Below are 13,032 nucleotides of genomic sequence, written 5' to 3'. Positions count from 1 at the left end.
TCCTGGGTGCTAGATTACAGGCATGCCTACTGTAATTGCCTTCACTCAGTGACTCTATTTATAACATTTTCACAAGAAATTCATTCATACTCATGAAGATATATGGCTTAAAGCTGTTCACAGTAATATTCTACTGTAAAAAATGTAAATAATGTAGCTGGACATGGTACTATGCTACCACATGGTAATGCCAGCCAATACTCAGGAACTTGACACAGGAGAATAAGGAGGTGAGGAAAGCCTGGTCTACACTGCAGAACCTGGTCTCCAAAGGAAAGAAATTCTGTAAGTATTAATCTACTATGAAACATACAATATGCTAAATTTATATAATGGAACAAATAGATCATTGTTAATGCAAATAAAATCTTGGCAGAAATTTTAAATACATACATATGCATATATTTAAACTTAGAGAAATAAAATTTCAAGTGGTATTATCTGCATCTTTGATTCTACCTGTCATCTACCTATTTACCGACACATTGATTTCTGGTTAATCTTCACAAATCACTGTTCTCTCACATAAGTACACAAAATTGCAAAACAAAAAGTACAAAAATACATTATCATTAATACAAATGTAGTTTAATCCCTATCATAATAATTTGGAGAAAACAAGCATTAAGTTAATGGCACTGAATACTGCTCAAGAAGGGGAGTCTAGGAAAATGTAGATTGTGTGTGTGTGTGTGTGTGTGTGTGTGTGTGTGTGTGTTTTCCATGAGTGTGTGTGTGTGTGTGTGTTTTACATGAGTAAATAATGGAGTTAGAATTAGACCTATTATTTGGGAGCTAATTCAAGGGTTGGGAATGTGTCTGCCAAACACAATTAGGGAACGAGTAGGGGGGCGGGTTATGGCAGGGGCTGTGAAGCTAGGAGGGTCTGGGAAGTGGTGAATGGTGTGACATGGCAGATGGTTCAACACATCCGAGGATGAGTGGGCAACTTTACCCAGGGCATTGACGGTGTCCATGGGCATCTGAGCAGGTGGCTCCGCACCCCTACTGGTGGTGTGGATTGCCTCCCGGGGCAATGCACCGGTGGGCAGACCTCCCTGGAGTCCTGCAGACTGCAATCTGTGTCCCACCTGGGCCATTTCCAGCTGGGCACTAGTAGTAGGCAAGTGTGTTACCCCTGCTGGAGTCTGCTCGGTATCAGGATATGGCAGCTAGCTAGGGCTCTCTGAATGGCAGTTTCTGTAACCTGCTGTAGGCTTTCTGGAAGGAAAAGGGGACCACTGACTTTGGAACCCTTTAAGTTTGATTGGGCAAGTGAAATGCCACCTTTTCCAGGGTTTTTTCTTGAACCTGGCAATTTCCACTAACGCTTGGATTTATGAGTCAAATTAGAAGGACCATTTCAGCCGCCAATGGCATTCAAAGTGGCACAGTCAGAGTTCTCAAGCCAGGTGGTCTCCTACTATGAATTTCGTGCCTTCACTGCCTTTCTCTGGCAGCTGCTGATTCTCCTCCGGCTCTTTCTAGGGTGACCTCCACAATTGAGGATGTCGTGGGGAGCAGAGATTATTACTTCACAATCCCCAGTCTGCCAGCTGTGAGCAGAGACGATTCCCAGCACCTGTTGTGGTTTCTTTATTTTCTTTGTTGTTTGTGGGGCCTGAACACTGGGTCTGGGTGCTGTCCCTCAGCTCTTCAGCTATAGACTCCCACTCTACAACTTGAGCCTCAGCCCCGCTTCCAGCTTTTTCTGCTTATGTGGTGCTGAGGAATTGAACCCAGGGCCTCATGTGTGCAAGGCAAGCACTCTACCAGTGAGCCACATTCCCAGCCCCACGCAGCACCTGTACTAGACTCTGGGAGATTCAGAGACCCTGGATGCCTTGAGGATCCTTCCTCTGCAACATGAAACTTGGCGGCCAGATATGGTGGACCATCCTGTCTGGCCCCAGGAGGAGTGGAAGCCCCTTGAGCAGGCTCTTCAGCTCATGGCAACCTCATTCATATCTGCGAGGGGAATTGAGTGCCACAGAGCTAGTCAGCCGCTGGACAGAGATCTTTGAGAAGATAGGCATCTCAGAAGCCCTGGAATCGCAAGTACATTATGGCCCCCATCCTGGTAGCCAAAACAATTAAGTGTGGTGGCACCAGGAGGGCAGAAGAGGGAGGAGGGAGAACTGTGGGAGAGCTACATCAGGCTTTGCCCCCACCCAGGATGTTTACCTGAATTGGATGGGACTTTTCTTTAGTATTGTAATCAGATGCTCATTTATTTATCCCCAAATAGTTATAGTGTCCACCAGGCTCCAGGGAGGTCATAGACGATGGAATGTTCCAGTGCTGGTTCCACAGCACATGAAGAAACCTTGGTTTGAGTTGGATGCCAGAGCTTCACACCTGTCATCCTAGTTACTTAGAGACTGAGATGGGAAGTTCGAGGCTTAAGGCATGGGCAGGAAAGCCTGTAAGACTCATCTCCAACTAACTACCCAAAAGAAAATGCCAGAAGTGGATGTGTAGCTCAAGCCATACACTGTTGGCATTGAGTAAAAAGAGTCAAAGGCAGCACCCAAGCTCCGAATTCAAGGCCCAGGAGTGAGAGAAATAAAGGAAAGAGAGAGAAAGGAGGTATGGATGGAGGGAAAAAGAAGAAAGTAAGGAAGAAGGGAGCATGTGAGCGTTGGTTTGGAGTCCCTGGATAAAGGGAGCCAACCATTCACACTCTCTGTGCGATCAGTTTCAGAGCCTAAAGCCAGTATGTAGGACCAAGCCACTGCCACCTCAGCAACTTAATGACATTCAGGAGCTTTGTGGTTGCCAACTGCAGAGGGTACCAGCCTCAGGTAGACCAGAGGGCTAAGACCAGGTTTCAAACATCCCCGGCCACAACAAGTTTGTTTTCTGGTCCGAGGGCTAGGGAGGTGTTGTGGTGAGGGAGTGTCAAGAGGGTGGGGGCAAGGCATAAGAAGGAAAATGAAGAGGGAGGACGATCGCAGGTCAGATGTGTCAGGACATTGGAGTCATGACCTCTCCTGACAACCTAGACCATCAGTGATAGAGCCTTCGACCCAGCCACATGGCTATTAAAAGTCCTGGCATCTTGGGTTGACCGCTGACCCCCTGGCTTTCATCCGGGTCAGGATGCCTGTGCAGAACATCCTTGGGGACTGGGACTTTCGAGGGCTCAATCTGAAGATGACACCCCTGGTGTTCAGTCCTCCAACAGAGACAGAGGTAAGTGTGCCATGGGCACAGGACAGCCAGGGAATGAGGGCGGAAGTCGGGACCCGTGTTGCCCCGAGACTTCCTCTAGGGAGCACTAGGATCCTGTGACTGCCATTCTCAGAGGCAGAGGTGGGTCTCTTTTCTGTCTCAGCTTTTAGTCTATATGGCAGATCTGGGATTCAAAGAGGGCTGACTGAATGTGGGGCAGGGTTGGGTAGAGGCTGGTGACAAAACCAGAGGCACTGGCCTCTGAGCAGGGTTGTTTCTTTGAGGATACTAACAACCCAGGAAGATTTCTGGGATGGATCAGCCCTTTTCTCCTTCCCAAGAGGGAGGGACCTAGAGCCCTCCAGTATGCGTCCCTTGGCCAAGAAATCCTTTTGTTCCCACATCCAGTGATTAGATAACTAGACCTCACCTCACTGCCCAGTGTCGAGGCAGGACAGTGAGAGACACTGAGGCTTTAATAAGGTCAGGGGATCCTCAGTATGAGATTGTACTTGAATGTCCTAACTTGGTTGAACTAGCTCCCTGAGGTAAGCCCCTCTGTGCCAGGGCTAGACCATGATGGTTATTCATTGTCCATCCATTCCATGAGTCCTTCCCCACTATCCTCTGTTAAGATAGTGAAAGGAAAATGGATAAGAAGGCGTTGGGTTGTCCCACCACCCAGAACAATACCAGGCCTCTGATCCTCACCACCCCTTATCTGGCCAGACCTTGGTTATTAAAAAAATGAATTCACTCTTTGTCTACTTTGCTTTGCTGGAGTGTGTCTTTTCTGGGAGGGGGGCTGGTGTGGAGAGAAAAGACCCAAGACCTGGCACCTCTTGGGGGTCATTTGTTATTGTGCCAGAGCCAAGTCATTGCTATAAATAAGGAGAAAGCCATCAAACTGACCGGGAAAAATGTTCAAAAGTAGGCAGACTGTTCAAGTATCAAACCCACCCATGTCTGCTTCCCACTCACAACAACGGGGATGCAGTGCAGGTAGCCCGGCACTGGCCCTAGAAGATTATAAATGGATGGTGGCAATCAGGTGCCGGTGGATCCCACCAGTCATCTTGAATATTTGGGAGGCTGAGGTCTGATGGTCATGACTCAGAGCCAGCCCAGGCATGAGAGTCTGTGAGATTCTTATCTCCTATAAACCAACTCCTCCCTCCAGAAAAAAGCCAGATGTGGTGGTGTAGTGTAAGTGGTAGAGCCTCAGCCTAAAAAGAAGCTCAGGGACGACACCAAGGCCCTGAATCCAAGCCCTAGGACTCACAAAAAATAATAAAGTAAATGAATATTGGGCACCAGTTATCTTACTACCAGAAACGATGGATTCAGTCTTCTCTCTAGTACTTTAGCCAAAGGTAAGGGGCTTCCCTCGATGTTCCTCTAAACCTATCCTTCTCTCTATTAGCTCTGCAGGCTTCAGTTGCAGGATAGAATTCAGATCATCCCACTTGAGGTGACCTCATGTACCCTCCCCTACCCACCTTCCTTGGGGTGGGGATCCTGGATGGACACACCACTAGGATGAGGCACTGCAGAGATAGGGGTAGGTATCACCGAAACGCATACTCTTTCTCTGTCTGTCTGTCTGTCTGTCTGTCTGTCTGTCTGTCTGTCTGTCTGTCTCCCTCTCTCTCTCTCTCTATCTCTCTCTCTCACACACACATTCATCTAGGCCAACTAAAACTAGCCTTTTCAAAGACTATCTCCTTAGATTAACTGACCTAGGAAAGGAAACTGATCCCCTTTAACTGACTATTTTAACTAGGGCTTGCTAATTGACATGAGATAAACAGAAGCTGAAAAGAAAGGCTCTGTCTTGCCCATGTAATTGTAACCCCTCTGTATGGCATTTTCACAATAAAAAAAGAAAGGCTCTGGTGCCCATTACCTCTGGCTCAGGCTCATGCTTGACATCCTGGCTACTCAGTAGGGAGAGACCTGAGGATCAAAGATTGAAGCCAGCCATAAGCTGGAAAGCTGGTGAGACTCTTCGCTTCATGGAACCACCAAAAAGCCAGAAGTGGAGCTGTGGCTCAAGTGGTAGAGCAGGAGCCTTGAACATGAAAACTCAGAGATACAGCTCCCACATCCTGAGTTCAAGCCCACAAAAAATAATGGCCCCATCTTGCTGCCCCCAGACTGTCTGGGCTTCTAGTGCCCTCTCACAGAGTGTGATAAAGCACCAGTCCCTGGGTAGTGTATCAGAACATTCATAAATTGGTTGGTGTAAGCCTGTCCTTCTCCTTTGTGTGCTTTCAACCCACACCAGCCGGATGGCAGAGTGAGACAAGGCTGGCAGCCTGCAGAGTGGTGAAGATCTTCCTCTGCCAGAACAATTGAAGTAGACTTGTTAGAGGCAACACTTGAAAGGGGACCTTGCTGAACAAGGAGGATCTAACAGGGAGCACAAAGAGCAATGATGCTGTAGATAAAGGACAACATAGCTGAGTATGTTCATTTCCAGCCAGGGATACTGGTGAGAAACTCGGTACAGATGTTCAAGAATGTCCTGAGACAGGCCCGAGGGGTCACAGAAGAACAGCTATCCAGGGTTGAGATTGTGTCTTAGCAGTAGTGGGCTTGCCTAGCACACAGGAAACCCTGGGGTTTGATTCCTAGGTCCCACATACACAGAAAAAGCCAGAAGTGGCACCTTGGCTCATGTGGAAGAGTACTCGCCTCAAGCAAGAGAAGCTTGGGGATAATGCCCAGGCCCTGATTTCAAGCCCCATGAATGTCAATATAAAACAGCACTCCAAGGGACCTTGGTGACAGGTGGATGGCTATGCCCTGTAGCTCTTAGTAGATCCATCCATGCTTTGTGTCTCCTTCTTTGACAGAAAGGAGCTGGACACTCCTTCTAACCTGGGCACCCCTGGACCTAGTTATCAGCAACTCTCACAGTATCTTCCACCGGGACATGGAGCAGCTAGACCCAGAAATCCTCAGGTACCCATTGGTTGGGGCAGGGGGATACAGGGCAGGCCCCAGAAGTCCTATTGGTTTTGATCTGCTCCAGATGACCAGGCCATCCAGAGGAGGCAGATGAGAGCTTAGAGAGGGGTACTGATGAGGAGGGGGCCTTTTAATGCCCATGGCCCTACCCAGATTCTGAGCCTCCCTTTGCTGTCCCTGAAGGAATTAGAGGAGAGTCTAGGTGGTAGTGTCTAGAGAAGGACTAGGTGGAAATTCTAAAGAATGAGAAACCACAAACCATGCACTGGTGGCTCACGCCTGGCTCCCAAGTAGGGAGGCTGAGATCCACAGGATCTTGTTTCCCAGCCCAGGCAGGAAAGTCCTCTGAGGGTCTCATCTCCAATCTTCAATCGGAAGTGGAACCATGGATCAAATGTTAGATCCCCAGCCATGAGGAAAAATCATCATCAGGGACAGTACCCAAGTCCTGAGTTCAAGCCCCTCAACCAAAAAAAAAAGAAAGGGGTTGGGAAAGTGGCTCAGTGTTAGAGCCCTTGCCTTGCATGCATGAGGCCCTGGGTTCGATTCCTCAGCCCCACATAAGCAAAAAGAAAAAAGCCAGAAGCGCTGCTGTGGTTCAAGTGGTAGAGCACTAGCCTTGAGCTGAAGAGCTGAAGGACAGCGCCCAGGCCCAGAGTTCAAGCCCCATGACCGGACCCAAAAAATTAAAAAACAAAAAAACAGAAAGACATCCCTTGCTTGCATTAGATGGTGAATGAGTAGGGTGCGGTGGTTGGGAGACCAGGTACTGGCCTCAGTGTACAGACATATCTAAGAACTCCCCAGGTTTTCCTGAGTGTGAAGTCACAGAAGGGTGGGGGTTGCTTTACCCAGAACTCAGAGGTCGTGGCCTGTCTTAGGCAGGAAGTGAGCGAATGGGAGCAGGGGTGGGAGGGTAGTGTCAATCATATTTTCTTCATCCATGGAATAATGGTTTTGGATGCTGGTGTCAAAGTCCGAAATGTAGGGTTGCATGTGGTTGGTGGCATGACAATTTGGATTTCCCCTGGTTGTAGGAAAGTGGCTGAAGCCAGGTGCTACCAGTGGCTCACAACTGTCATCCTAGCTACTCAGGAGGCTGATATCTGAGGATCGCAGTTCAAAGCCAGCTTGGGCAGGAAAGTCTGTGAGACTTTATCTCCAATGAACCACCAGAAACCTGGAAGTGGTGCTGTTGCTCCTGGTAGAGTGTGCACCTTCAGCTGAAGGGCTGAGGGACTACTCACAGGCCCAAAATTCAAACCCCATGACTGACAACCCCAAATAAGGTAGCTGAGTTTTCTGGATAGCGGTGTGTACAGCAGGAAATGCCATGCTGTGTTATGAGCCATTCCAAACGTGTGAGAGGCTCTGAGTTTTCTCTACATTTGGTCTGAGGATAGTAGTGCCATCTTCTTGGGGGTTCGGATGTTCAGTTGCTCAGGGACTGCGGAGGCCTTGGGATGCTCCTGTATGTTTTTGTGTGTATTTTCCCCTTATCTTTCTCTGTCCCCTTCCTGGACACCTGTCTACCTCTTCTTGACCATGGATGATGCCCCTCCTCCACAGCAACCTTCCCTTTAGCCCCCATCAGTGTCTACAATGAGTCCTAAATCGCCAGAGACCTGCATATTCCAGCTTTTTTTTTGAGGCCCAAGTCTAGCTGTCCATATCTTTGTATGCCTCCAGGGAATTCTGGGTCAGCAGGGCTGGCTGGCATAGGTTCTCCTCTGCCTCTGGAGGGGTGGCGCTCAGTCATGAGATGTCCTGTCCTTTTCCTCATCTGGGCCTCTGGCTGCATATCCCTCTCAGCAGGCTGGCAGTGGAGTGGCAGTAGGGTGGTTGCCAGTGGCTCTGGTCAACTTGAGCTTGATAGCTGACTGAAGGCTGCCCAAACAAGGAGGATCTGGGGCTACATTGGAGGTGAGGTCAAGGTGGCTTGTAAGTATCCGTTGGTGTCTAGGAAATGTCAATGTACCTTATTGCAAGCAAGTCTATCTTCTGGCCCCAGCTGGGCCTCTCAGGCCCTTTTGGACAATTCCGGATGCCCAAAATACAGAGGCACAGACTTTAGATTCCAGGGCCAGGGAACTGGGGGATGAAAGACTGTTATGTCCAGTACCTCAATGTTTTGGGGCATTAGCCTTGACCTGGCTATGCCCCCAGTGTAAGTTCACTTCTTAACCCAGTGCTGGCCACACACCAGCCAATTGTGGCAGTGATGTGGAAGTGGCAGGAGCTGAAGTGAGATCTAGGATGACCAAAATCTGAATTTATGGCCAGTAGGGGCTGGGATGGCAAAGGGTGTTTATTAAAACCAAAACAAAACAAAATCAAAAACAACATCTCAGAGCTGGAACTTATTGCCTAGGCACTGTCCCTGAGGTAACACTCTACCACTTGAATCACAGCTCACCTTTTATCTGTTTTAGTAGTTTAGTGGAGAGAAGAGTCTTACAGACTTTCCTTCCTGCACTGGCTTCAAGCTGCCCTCCTAAGAGCTCAGCCTCTTGAGTAGCTTGGATTGCTGGTATAAGCCATTGGTTTGTCCTAAGGATATTAATGTGTGCATGTGCACAGGCCCGTGTGTGTACGTGTGTGTTCTGGGGCTTGCTTTCTCGTCTTCTTGTTGTTCTTTTTTTAAATCGTAACAATCTGCAATCTTCACGGTGTCATTCCAATGGTTTGCATTTGAAATAAACTACCCAGACCTGGAGTTCGAATGCTAGGACTGCAAGTATTCAACCAGGATACTTCATTAAATAGAGGCATAAGTTAATAACTAATAATTGGTAATAATATGTATATAATTTAATATCCTCACAGTCCCTTTCTCTGTGTATATATGTATATAATTATATATATCTCAATCTACACATCTATCAACATATATATATATGGCTCTACTGTGGCTTGATCACAGGTCCTCAAAACTTTCTGGCAGGTCAGTTTGCCGGAGGATGGTCTGCCAAGTCTGATATCCCATTTATGGTTTGGGCACTCTAGGCTGTGAGTTTAAATCCCAGCATGGCCAAAAATTTATTTGTGGAGTATGAAGCCAATTTTGATACATTTTTTTTATTCTCTGCGAAATTCCTTGGTCTCAGTATGACACATAATCCATATGCAAATATATCCTATGTAATATGATATAATAAAAATGTTATATGTGTAATAATACTAAATAAATAAGGGTAAAAAACGTGATATGCAGTAAATCCATGTATGTAAATAGATCTTATATATGAATATTATTTTTTCCAGTGCTGGGGCTTCATTTCAGCCCCTGGGAACTGGTCTGAATTTCTTGTCTTCAAGGAAAGTGAGCATTTCCCCTTCACCCACAGTGCCTCAGAGTTACCCAGACCTTGAGTCCAAATCCCAGGCCTGCCAGAAAAATGGTGCAAATTCCAAGGCAGGGGCTTATTTTACTTTATTTTATTTTATTTTGGCCAAGCACGGGGCTTGAACTCAGGTCTTGACATCTCTGCCACAGCTGGCCCTGGGATCCTAGGACCCGATTTCAAATCTTGGGGCGGACAAAAGTAATAAATACATAAAAAGGAGTAGGATAAAACTGAGAAGTTCAAAGAGGTAATTTTTCTTTATTTTTCCTTTGTATTTTGACCATCCTGGGTCTAAATGACAAGGCCCAGAATATGTACCTGACCTTGCTTTGTTGATGTTTGGCAGGCTATTAGTTAAGCTGTAGCCAAAACCAGCAACTTAGGCCTGGAGACATAGGCCTGTGGGTCGAATACTGGGACTGCCACTAATGAATGGTGGGAGATACTAAGAAACCAATTCCCATATACCTCCCTACGAATAGAATGTTATAAAAGTAACAATTAAATTAGTAGTTAGTGTATGATTATATTATAAAATTATACACAACAATTATACTACATTGAAGAATCTTCAATTAATACTTTATTATGTATTCAATCATGACACTTAAAAAAGAAAGGAATAATATAATTGCCAATAATCAGTAGTAATATTGTTTATGCAATTTCAGAGTATACAGATATCTCTCTCCTGTTTTATACATATACATCTATTTTTCTATCTACCAATCTACACATTTATCTGTTCATACACTTGTCACTCCTGGTGCTCAATGGTAGAATGCTTGCCTAGTAGGTAGAAAGCCCTGGGCTCGATTCCTCACTACTGTATACAGAGAAAAATATGGAAGTCATGCTGTCTGTCGCTCAAGCAGTTGAACACTAGCTTTGAGCAAAAAAGCTTAGGGAATGTGTCTAGATCCTTACTCAAGACCAAGGAATGGCACCGAAAAAAAAAAAAAAAGAATGTTTCGACTGCAATGATATAAGGATAGCACTGCAAATACCTCATCACAAAGCAAGCTGGGAGTCTGATGCTGGCAGCTGCCATCTTACCTGATTTAGCTAGAGGTATACCACTGCAACCCAGCTCCACGGAACCAGAAGCTGCTGGCTCGCTCACCGCTGTCATCCAAGGTACTCAGGGACTGAGATCTGACACTGGTGGATTTAAAACCCAACCCTGGCAGGAAATCTGTGGAACTCTGAGCTGAGGCTCACAGTGGTAGAGCTCTAGGTTTGAGCAAACAACCTTAGATCAGTACCCCCAAACTTTCAGTGCATTCCCCGTGGCTGACTCCCCACCCCACCAAAAAAATCCCACCCCTCTAAATCATTTGATGTCAATTTTGTGTGGTTTGTGATGTGTTTCTGAAAGAATGGTGATACTGATGGAAGCACCCTAATTCTAATGACAGTGTGGGGTACAGCTATGTGATGAGTCATTCATGAGGTGTTGTGTGCTAAGTCCTTCACGGGGTTCATTTTTTCATCTGGTCCTTGTAAGCACTCCACAAGTAATATGATGGTGCAGATGAGAACGTTGAGGCATACATATGTCCCCATGTCAGGGCCAAGATGATGTATGTACTGAAATCTAGTGCGTTGCCTCCTGCAGACAATTGTTTATTTTTCTCGGTTGTGAACCTTGAACTCAGGGCCCAGGCGCTGACTCTTTCCTGTTGGGCTCATGGTTAGCACCCTACCACATGGAGCCAAGGACCCCCTTGCAACAGAAAGTTACAATCTAGGCATCTGTAGCTCTGTAGCTGGGGTCTGTCACCCTGCCTACTCAAGAAACAGATCTGAGGTTCTTCGTTCCAAGCTATCCCAGACACAAAAGTCCCATGAGACTATTATCTCCTATTCTCTGCTTAGAAACTTGAAGTGGATGCTGGGCACCAGTGACTCACGCTTGTCTCAGGAATCTGAGAGCTGAAGATCATGGTCCAAAGCCAGCCTGGGCAAGAAATTCTATGAGAAGGACGCTTCTCTCCAGTGACCCACCAAAAACCTGAAGAGGTGCTGTGGCTCAAGTGGTAGAGTGCTTGGTTTTAGCTGAAGAGCTCAAGGACAAACAGGCCCCATGCCTAGACTTCAACTCTTCCAACTTACAAGAAAAGAAAGAAATCTGAAGAGGAGGGGTTAGAGTGCTTTGCATGTATGAATCACTGGGTTTGATTCCTCAGTAGCACATCACTACAAAAAGCCTGAAGTGGCCCTGTGGCTCAAGGTGTAGAGTGCTATCCTTGCACAGGGGAAACTCAAGTACCGTTCTCAGGTCCTGAGGTACAGTTCCAGGATAAGTGTATGCGCACACACACACACACACACACACACACACACACACACACACACACACACACACACACACACAGATACCAGAAATAAAGCTGTGACACCAAATGTTGGTAAATCACTGAGCTTCTGTTCTGAGCTCATGGTCAGCACCCAGACACTGTGTTTAACTCCAAAACCTAGCCATCCAGGGCTCAACTATGAGAGGTCAAAGGTTTCCAAAGTCTTATGAGCTTCACCAGCCCTAGATGACAGGAAGCTTTGTGATATTGCATATGTGCTTAGATTTAGTGAGCTTCCAGAAACCTAGGGAGGCAACATTGCCAATTAAGAATCTTTTGATTAGGTTCAGCTCCCTTGTTGTCTGCCAGAAGGACCCTTGAATTAATTGTAGCAGGTTATTTCAACACTGGAACTTAATCTAAGGAAGACAGGATAAGTGCAGGGAACTTGGGCTGCCACGGGAGGTGGCACAAATGAAGGTTTCCTGTCAAAACAGAGCACTGGGGAGACAGATTGCTTGGGGTACAAAAGAGGCCTTTTTCTCCTGGCCTTCAGAGTCTGCCTACACTCATCCTTACTAATTGGCTCAGATGGAGTTGTTTGTTACACAGCTGTCCTGGAGTGAGGCCTTTTTGTCTTCCTGTCTAAACAATGAGGCAGACTTCCTCCAGCAGCCTGGAGTGCACAGATACCCTCAGGCTACACTGGGTACAGTGAGGGGAGCCCCAGAACTTGGAATGTCTTGAAAGCACTCTCTGTGCTATGAAATCATTCTATTCAAAGCAAATTTCCTAGCTGGGTGCCTTTCAACATGGTGACTCTGGATCTTCACCGATAGAAGTATACGCATACATACATGGGGATACATAGATTTATTGGCTTTTTCTTTTTTGACAGGTCCGGGGGTTGTACTATGAGCCTAGGCACTCTCCCTGAGCTCCTTTTGCTCAAGGGTTGTGCTCTGCCCTTGAGCTTCAGCCCCACTCATAGGTTTATATATTCCTGTGATCCCTTAGAAATAAGAGTGTCCTGGACTTTCTTGTCCCGACTGAATTCAAACTTGCATTCTCTACCTCTCAGCCTCCTTTAGATCTAGGATTACAGGCAGGAGCCTCTGAGACTTGGCTTTCTTTTCTTCTTGTTGTTCTTTATTCATCATGACAATCGGAAATCTTCACAGTGTCATACTAATGGTTTGCATTTCGAAGTAAACTACATAGGCCTGGAGTTCAAATGC

This window comes from Dipodomys spectabilis, unplaced genomic scaffold, assembly GCF_019054845.1.
Source record: "Dipodomys spectabilis isolate Male_0828 unplaced genomic scaffold, ASM1905484v1 ptg000170l, whole genome shotgun sequence".
In the NCBI taxonomy this organism is placed as follows: Eukaryota; Metazoa; Chordata; class Mammalia; order Rodentia; family Heteromyidae; genus Dipodomys; species Dipodomys spectabilis.
This window is presented reverse-complemented; position numbering follows the sequence as displayed.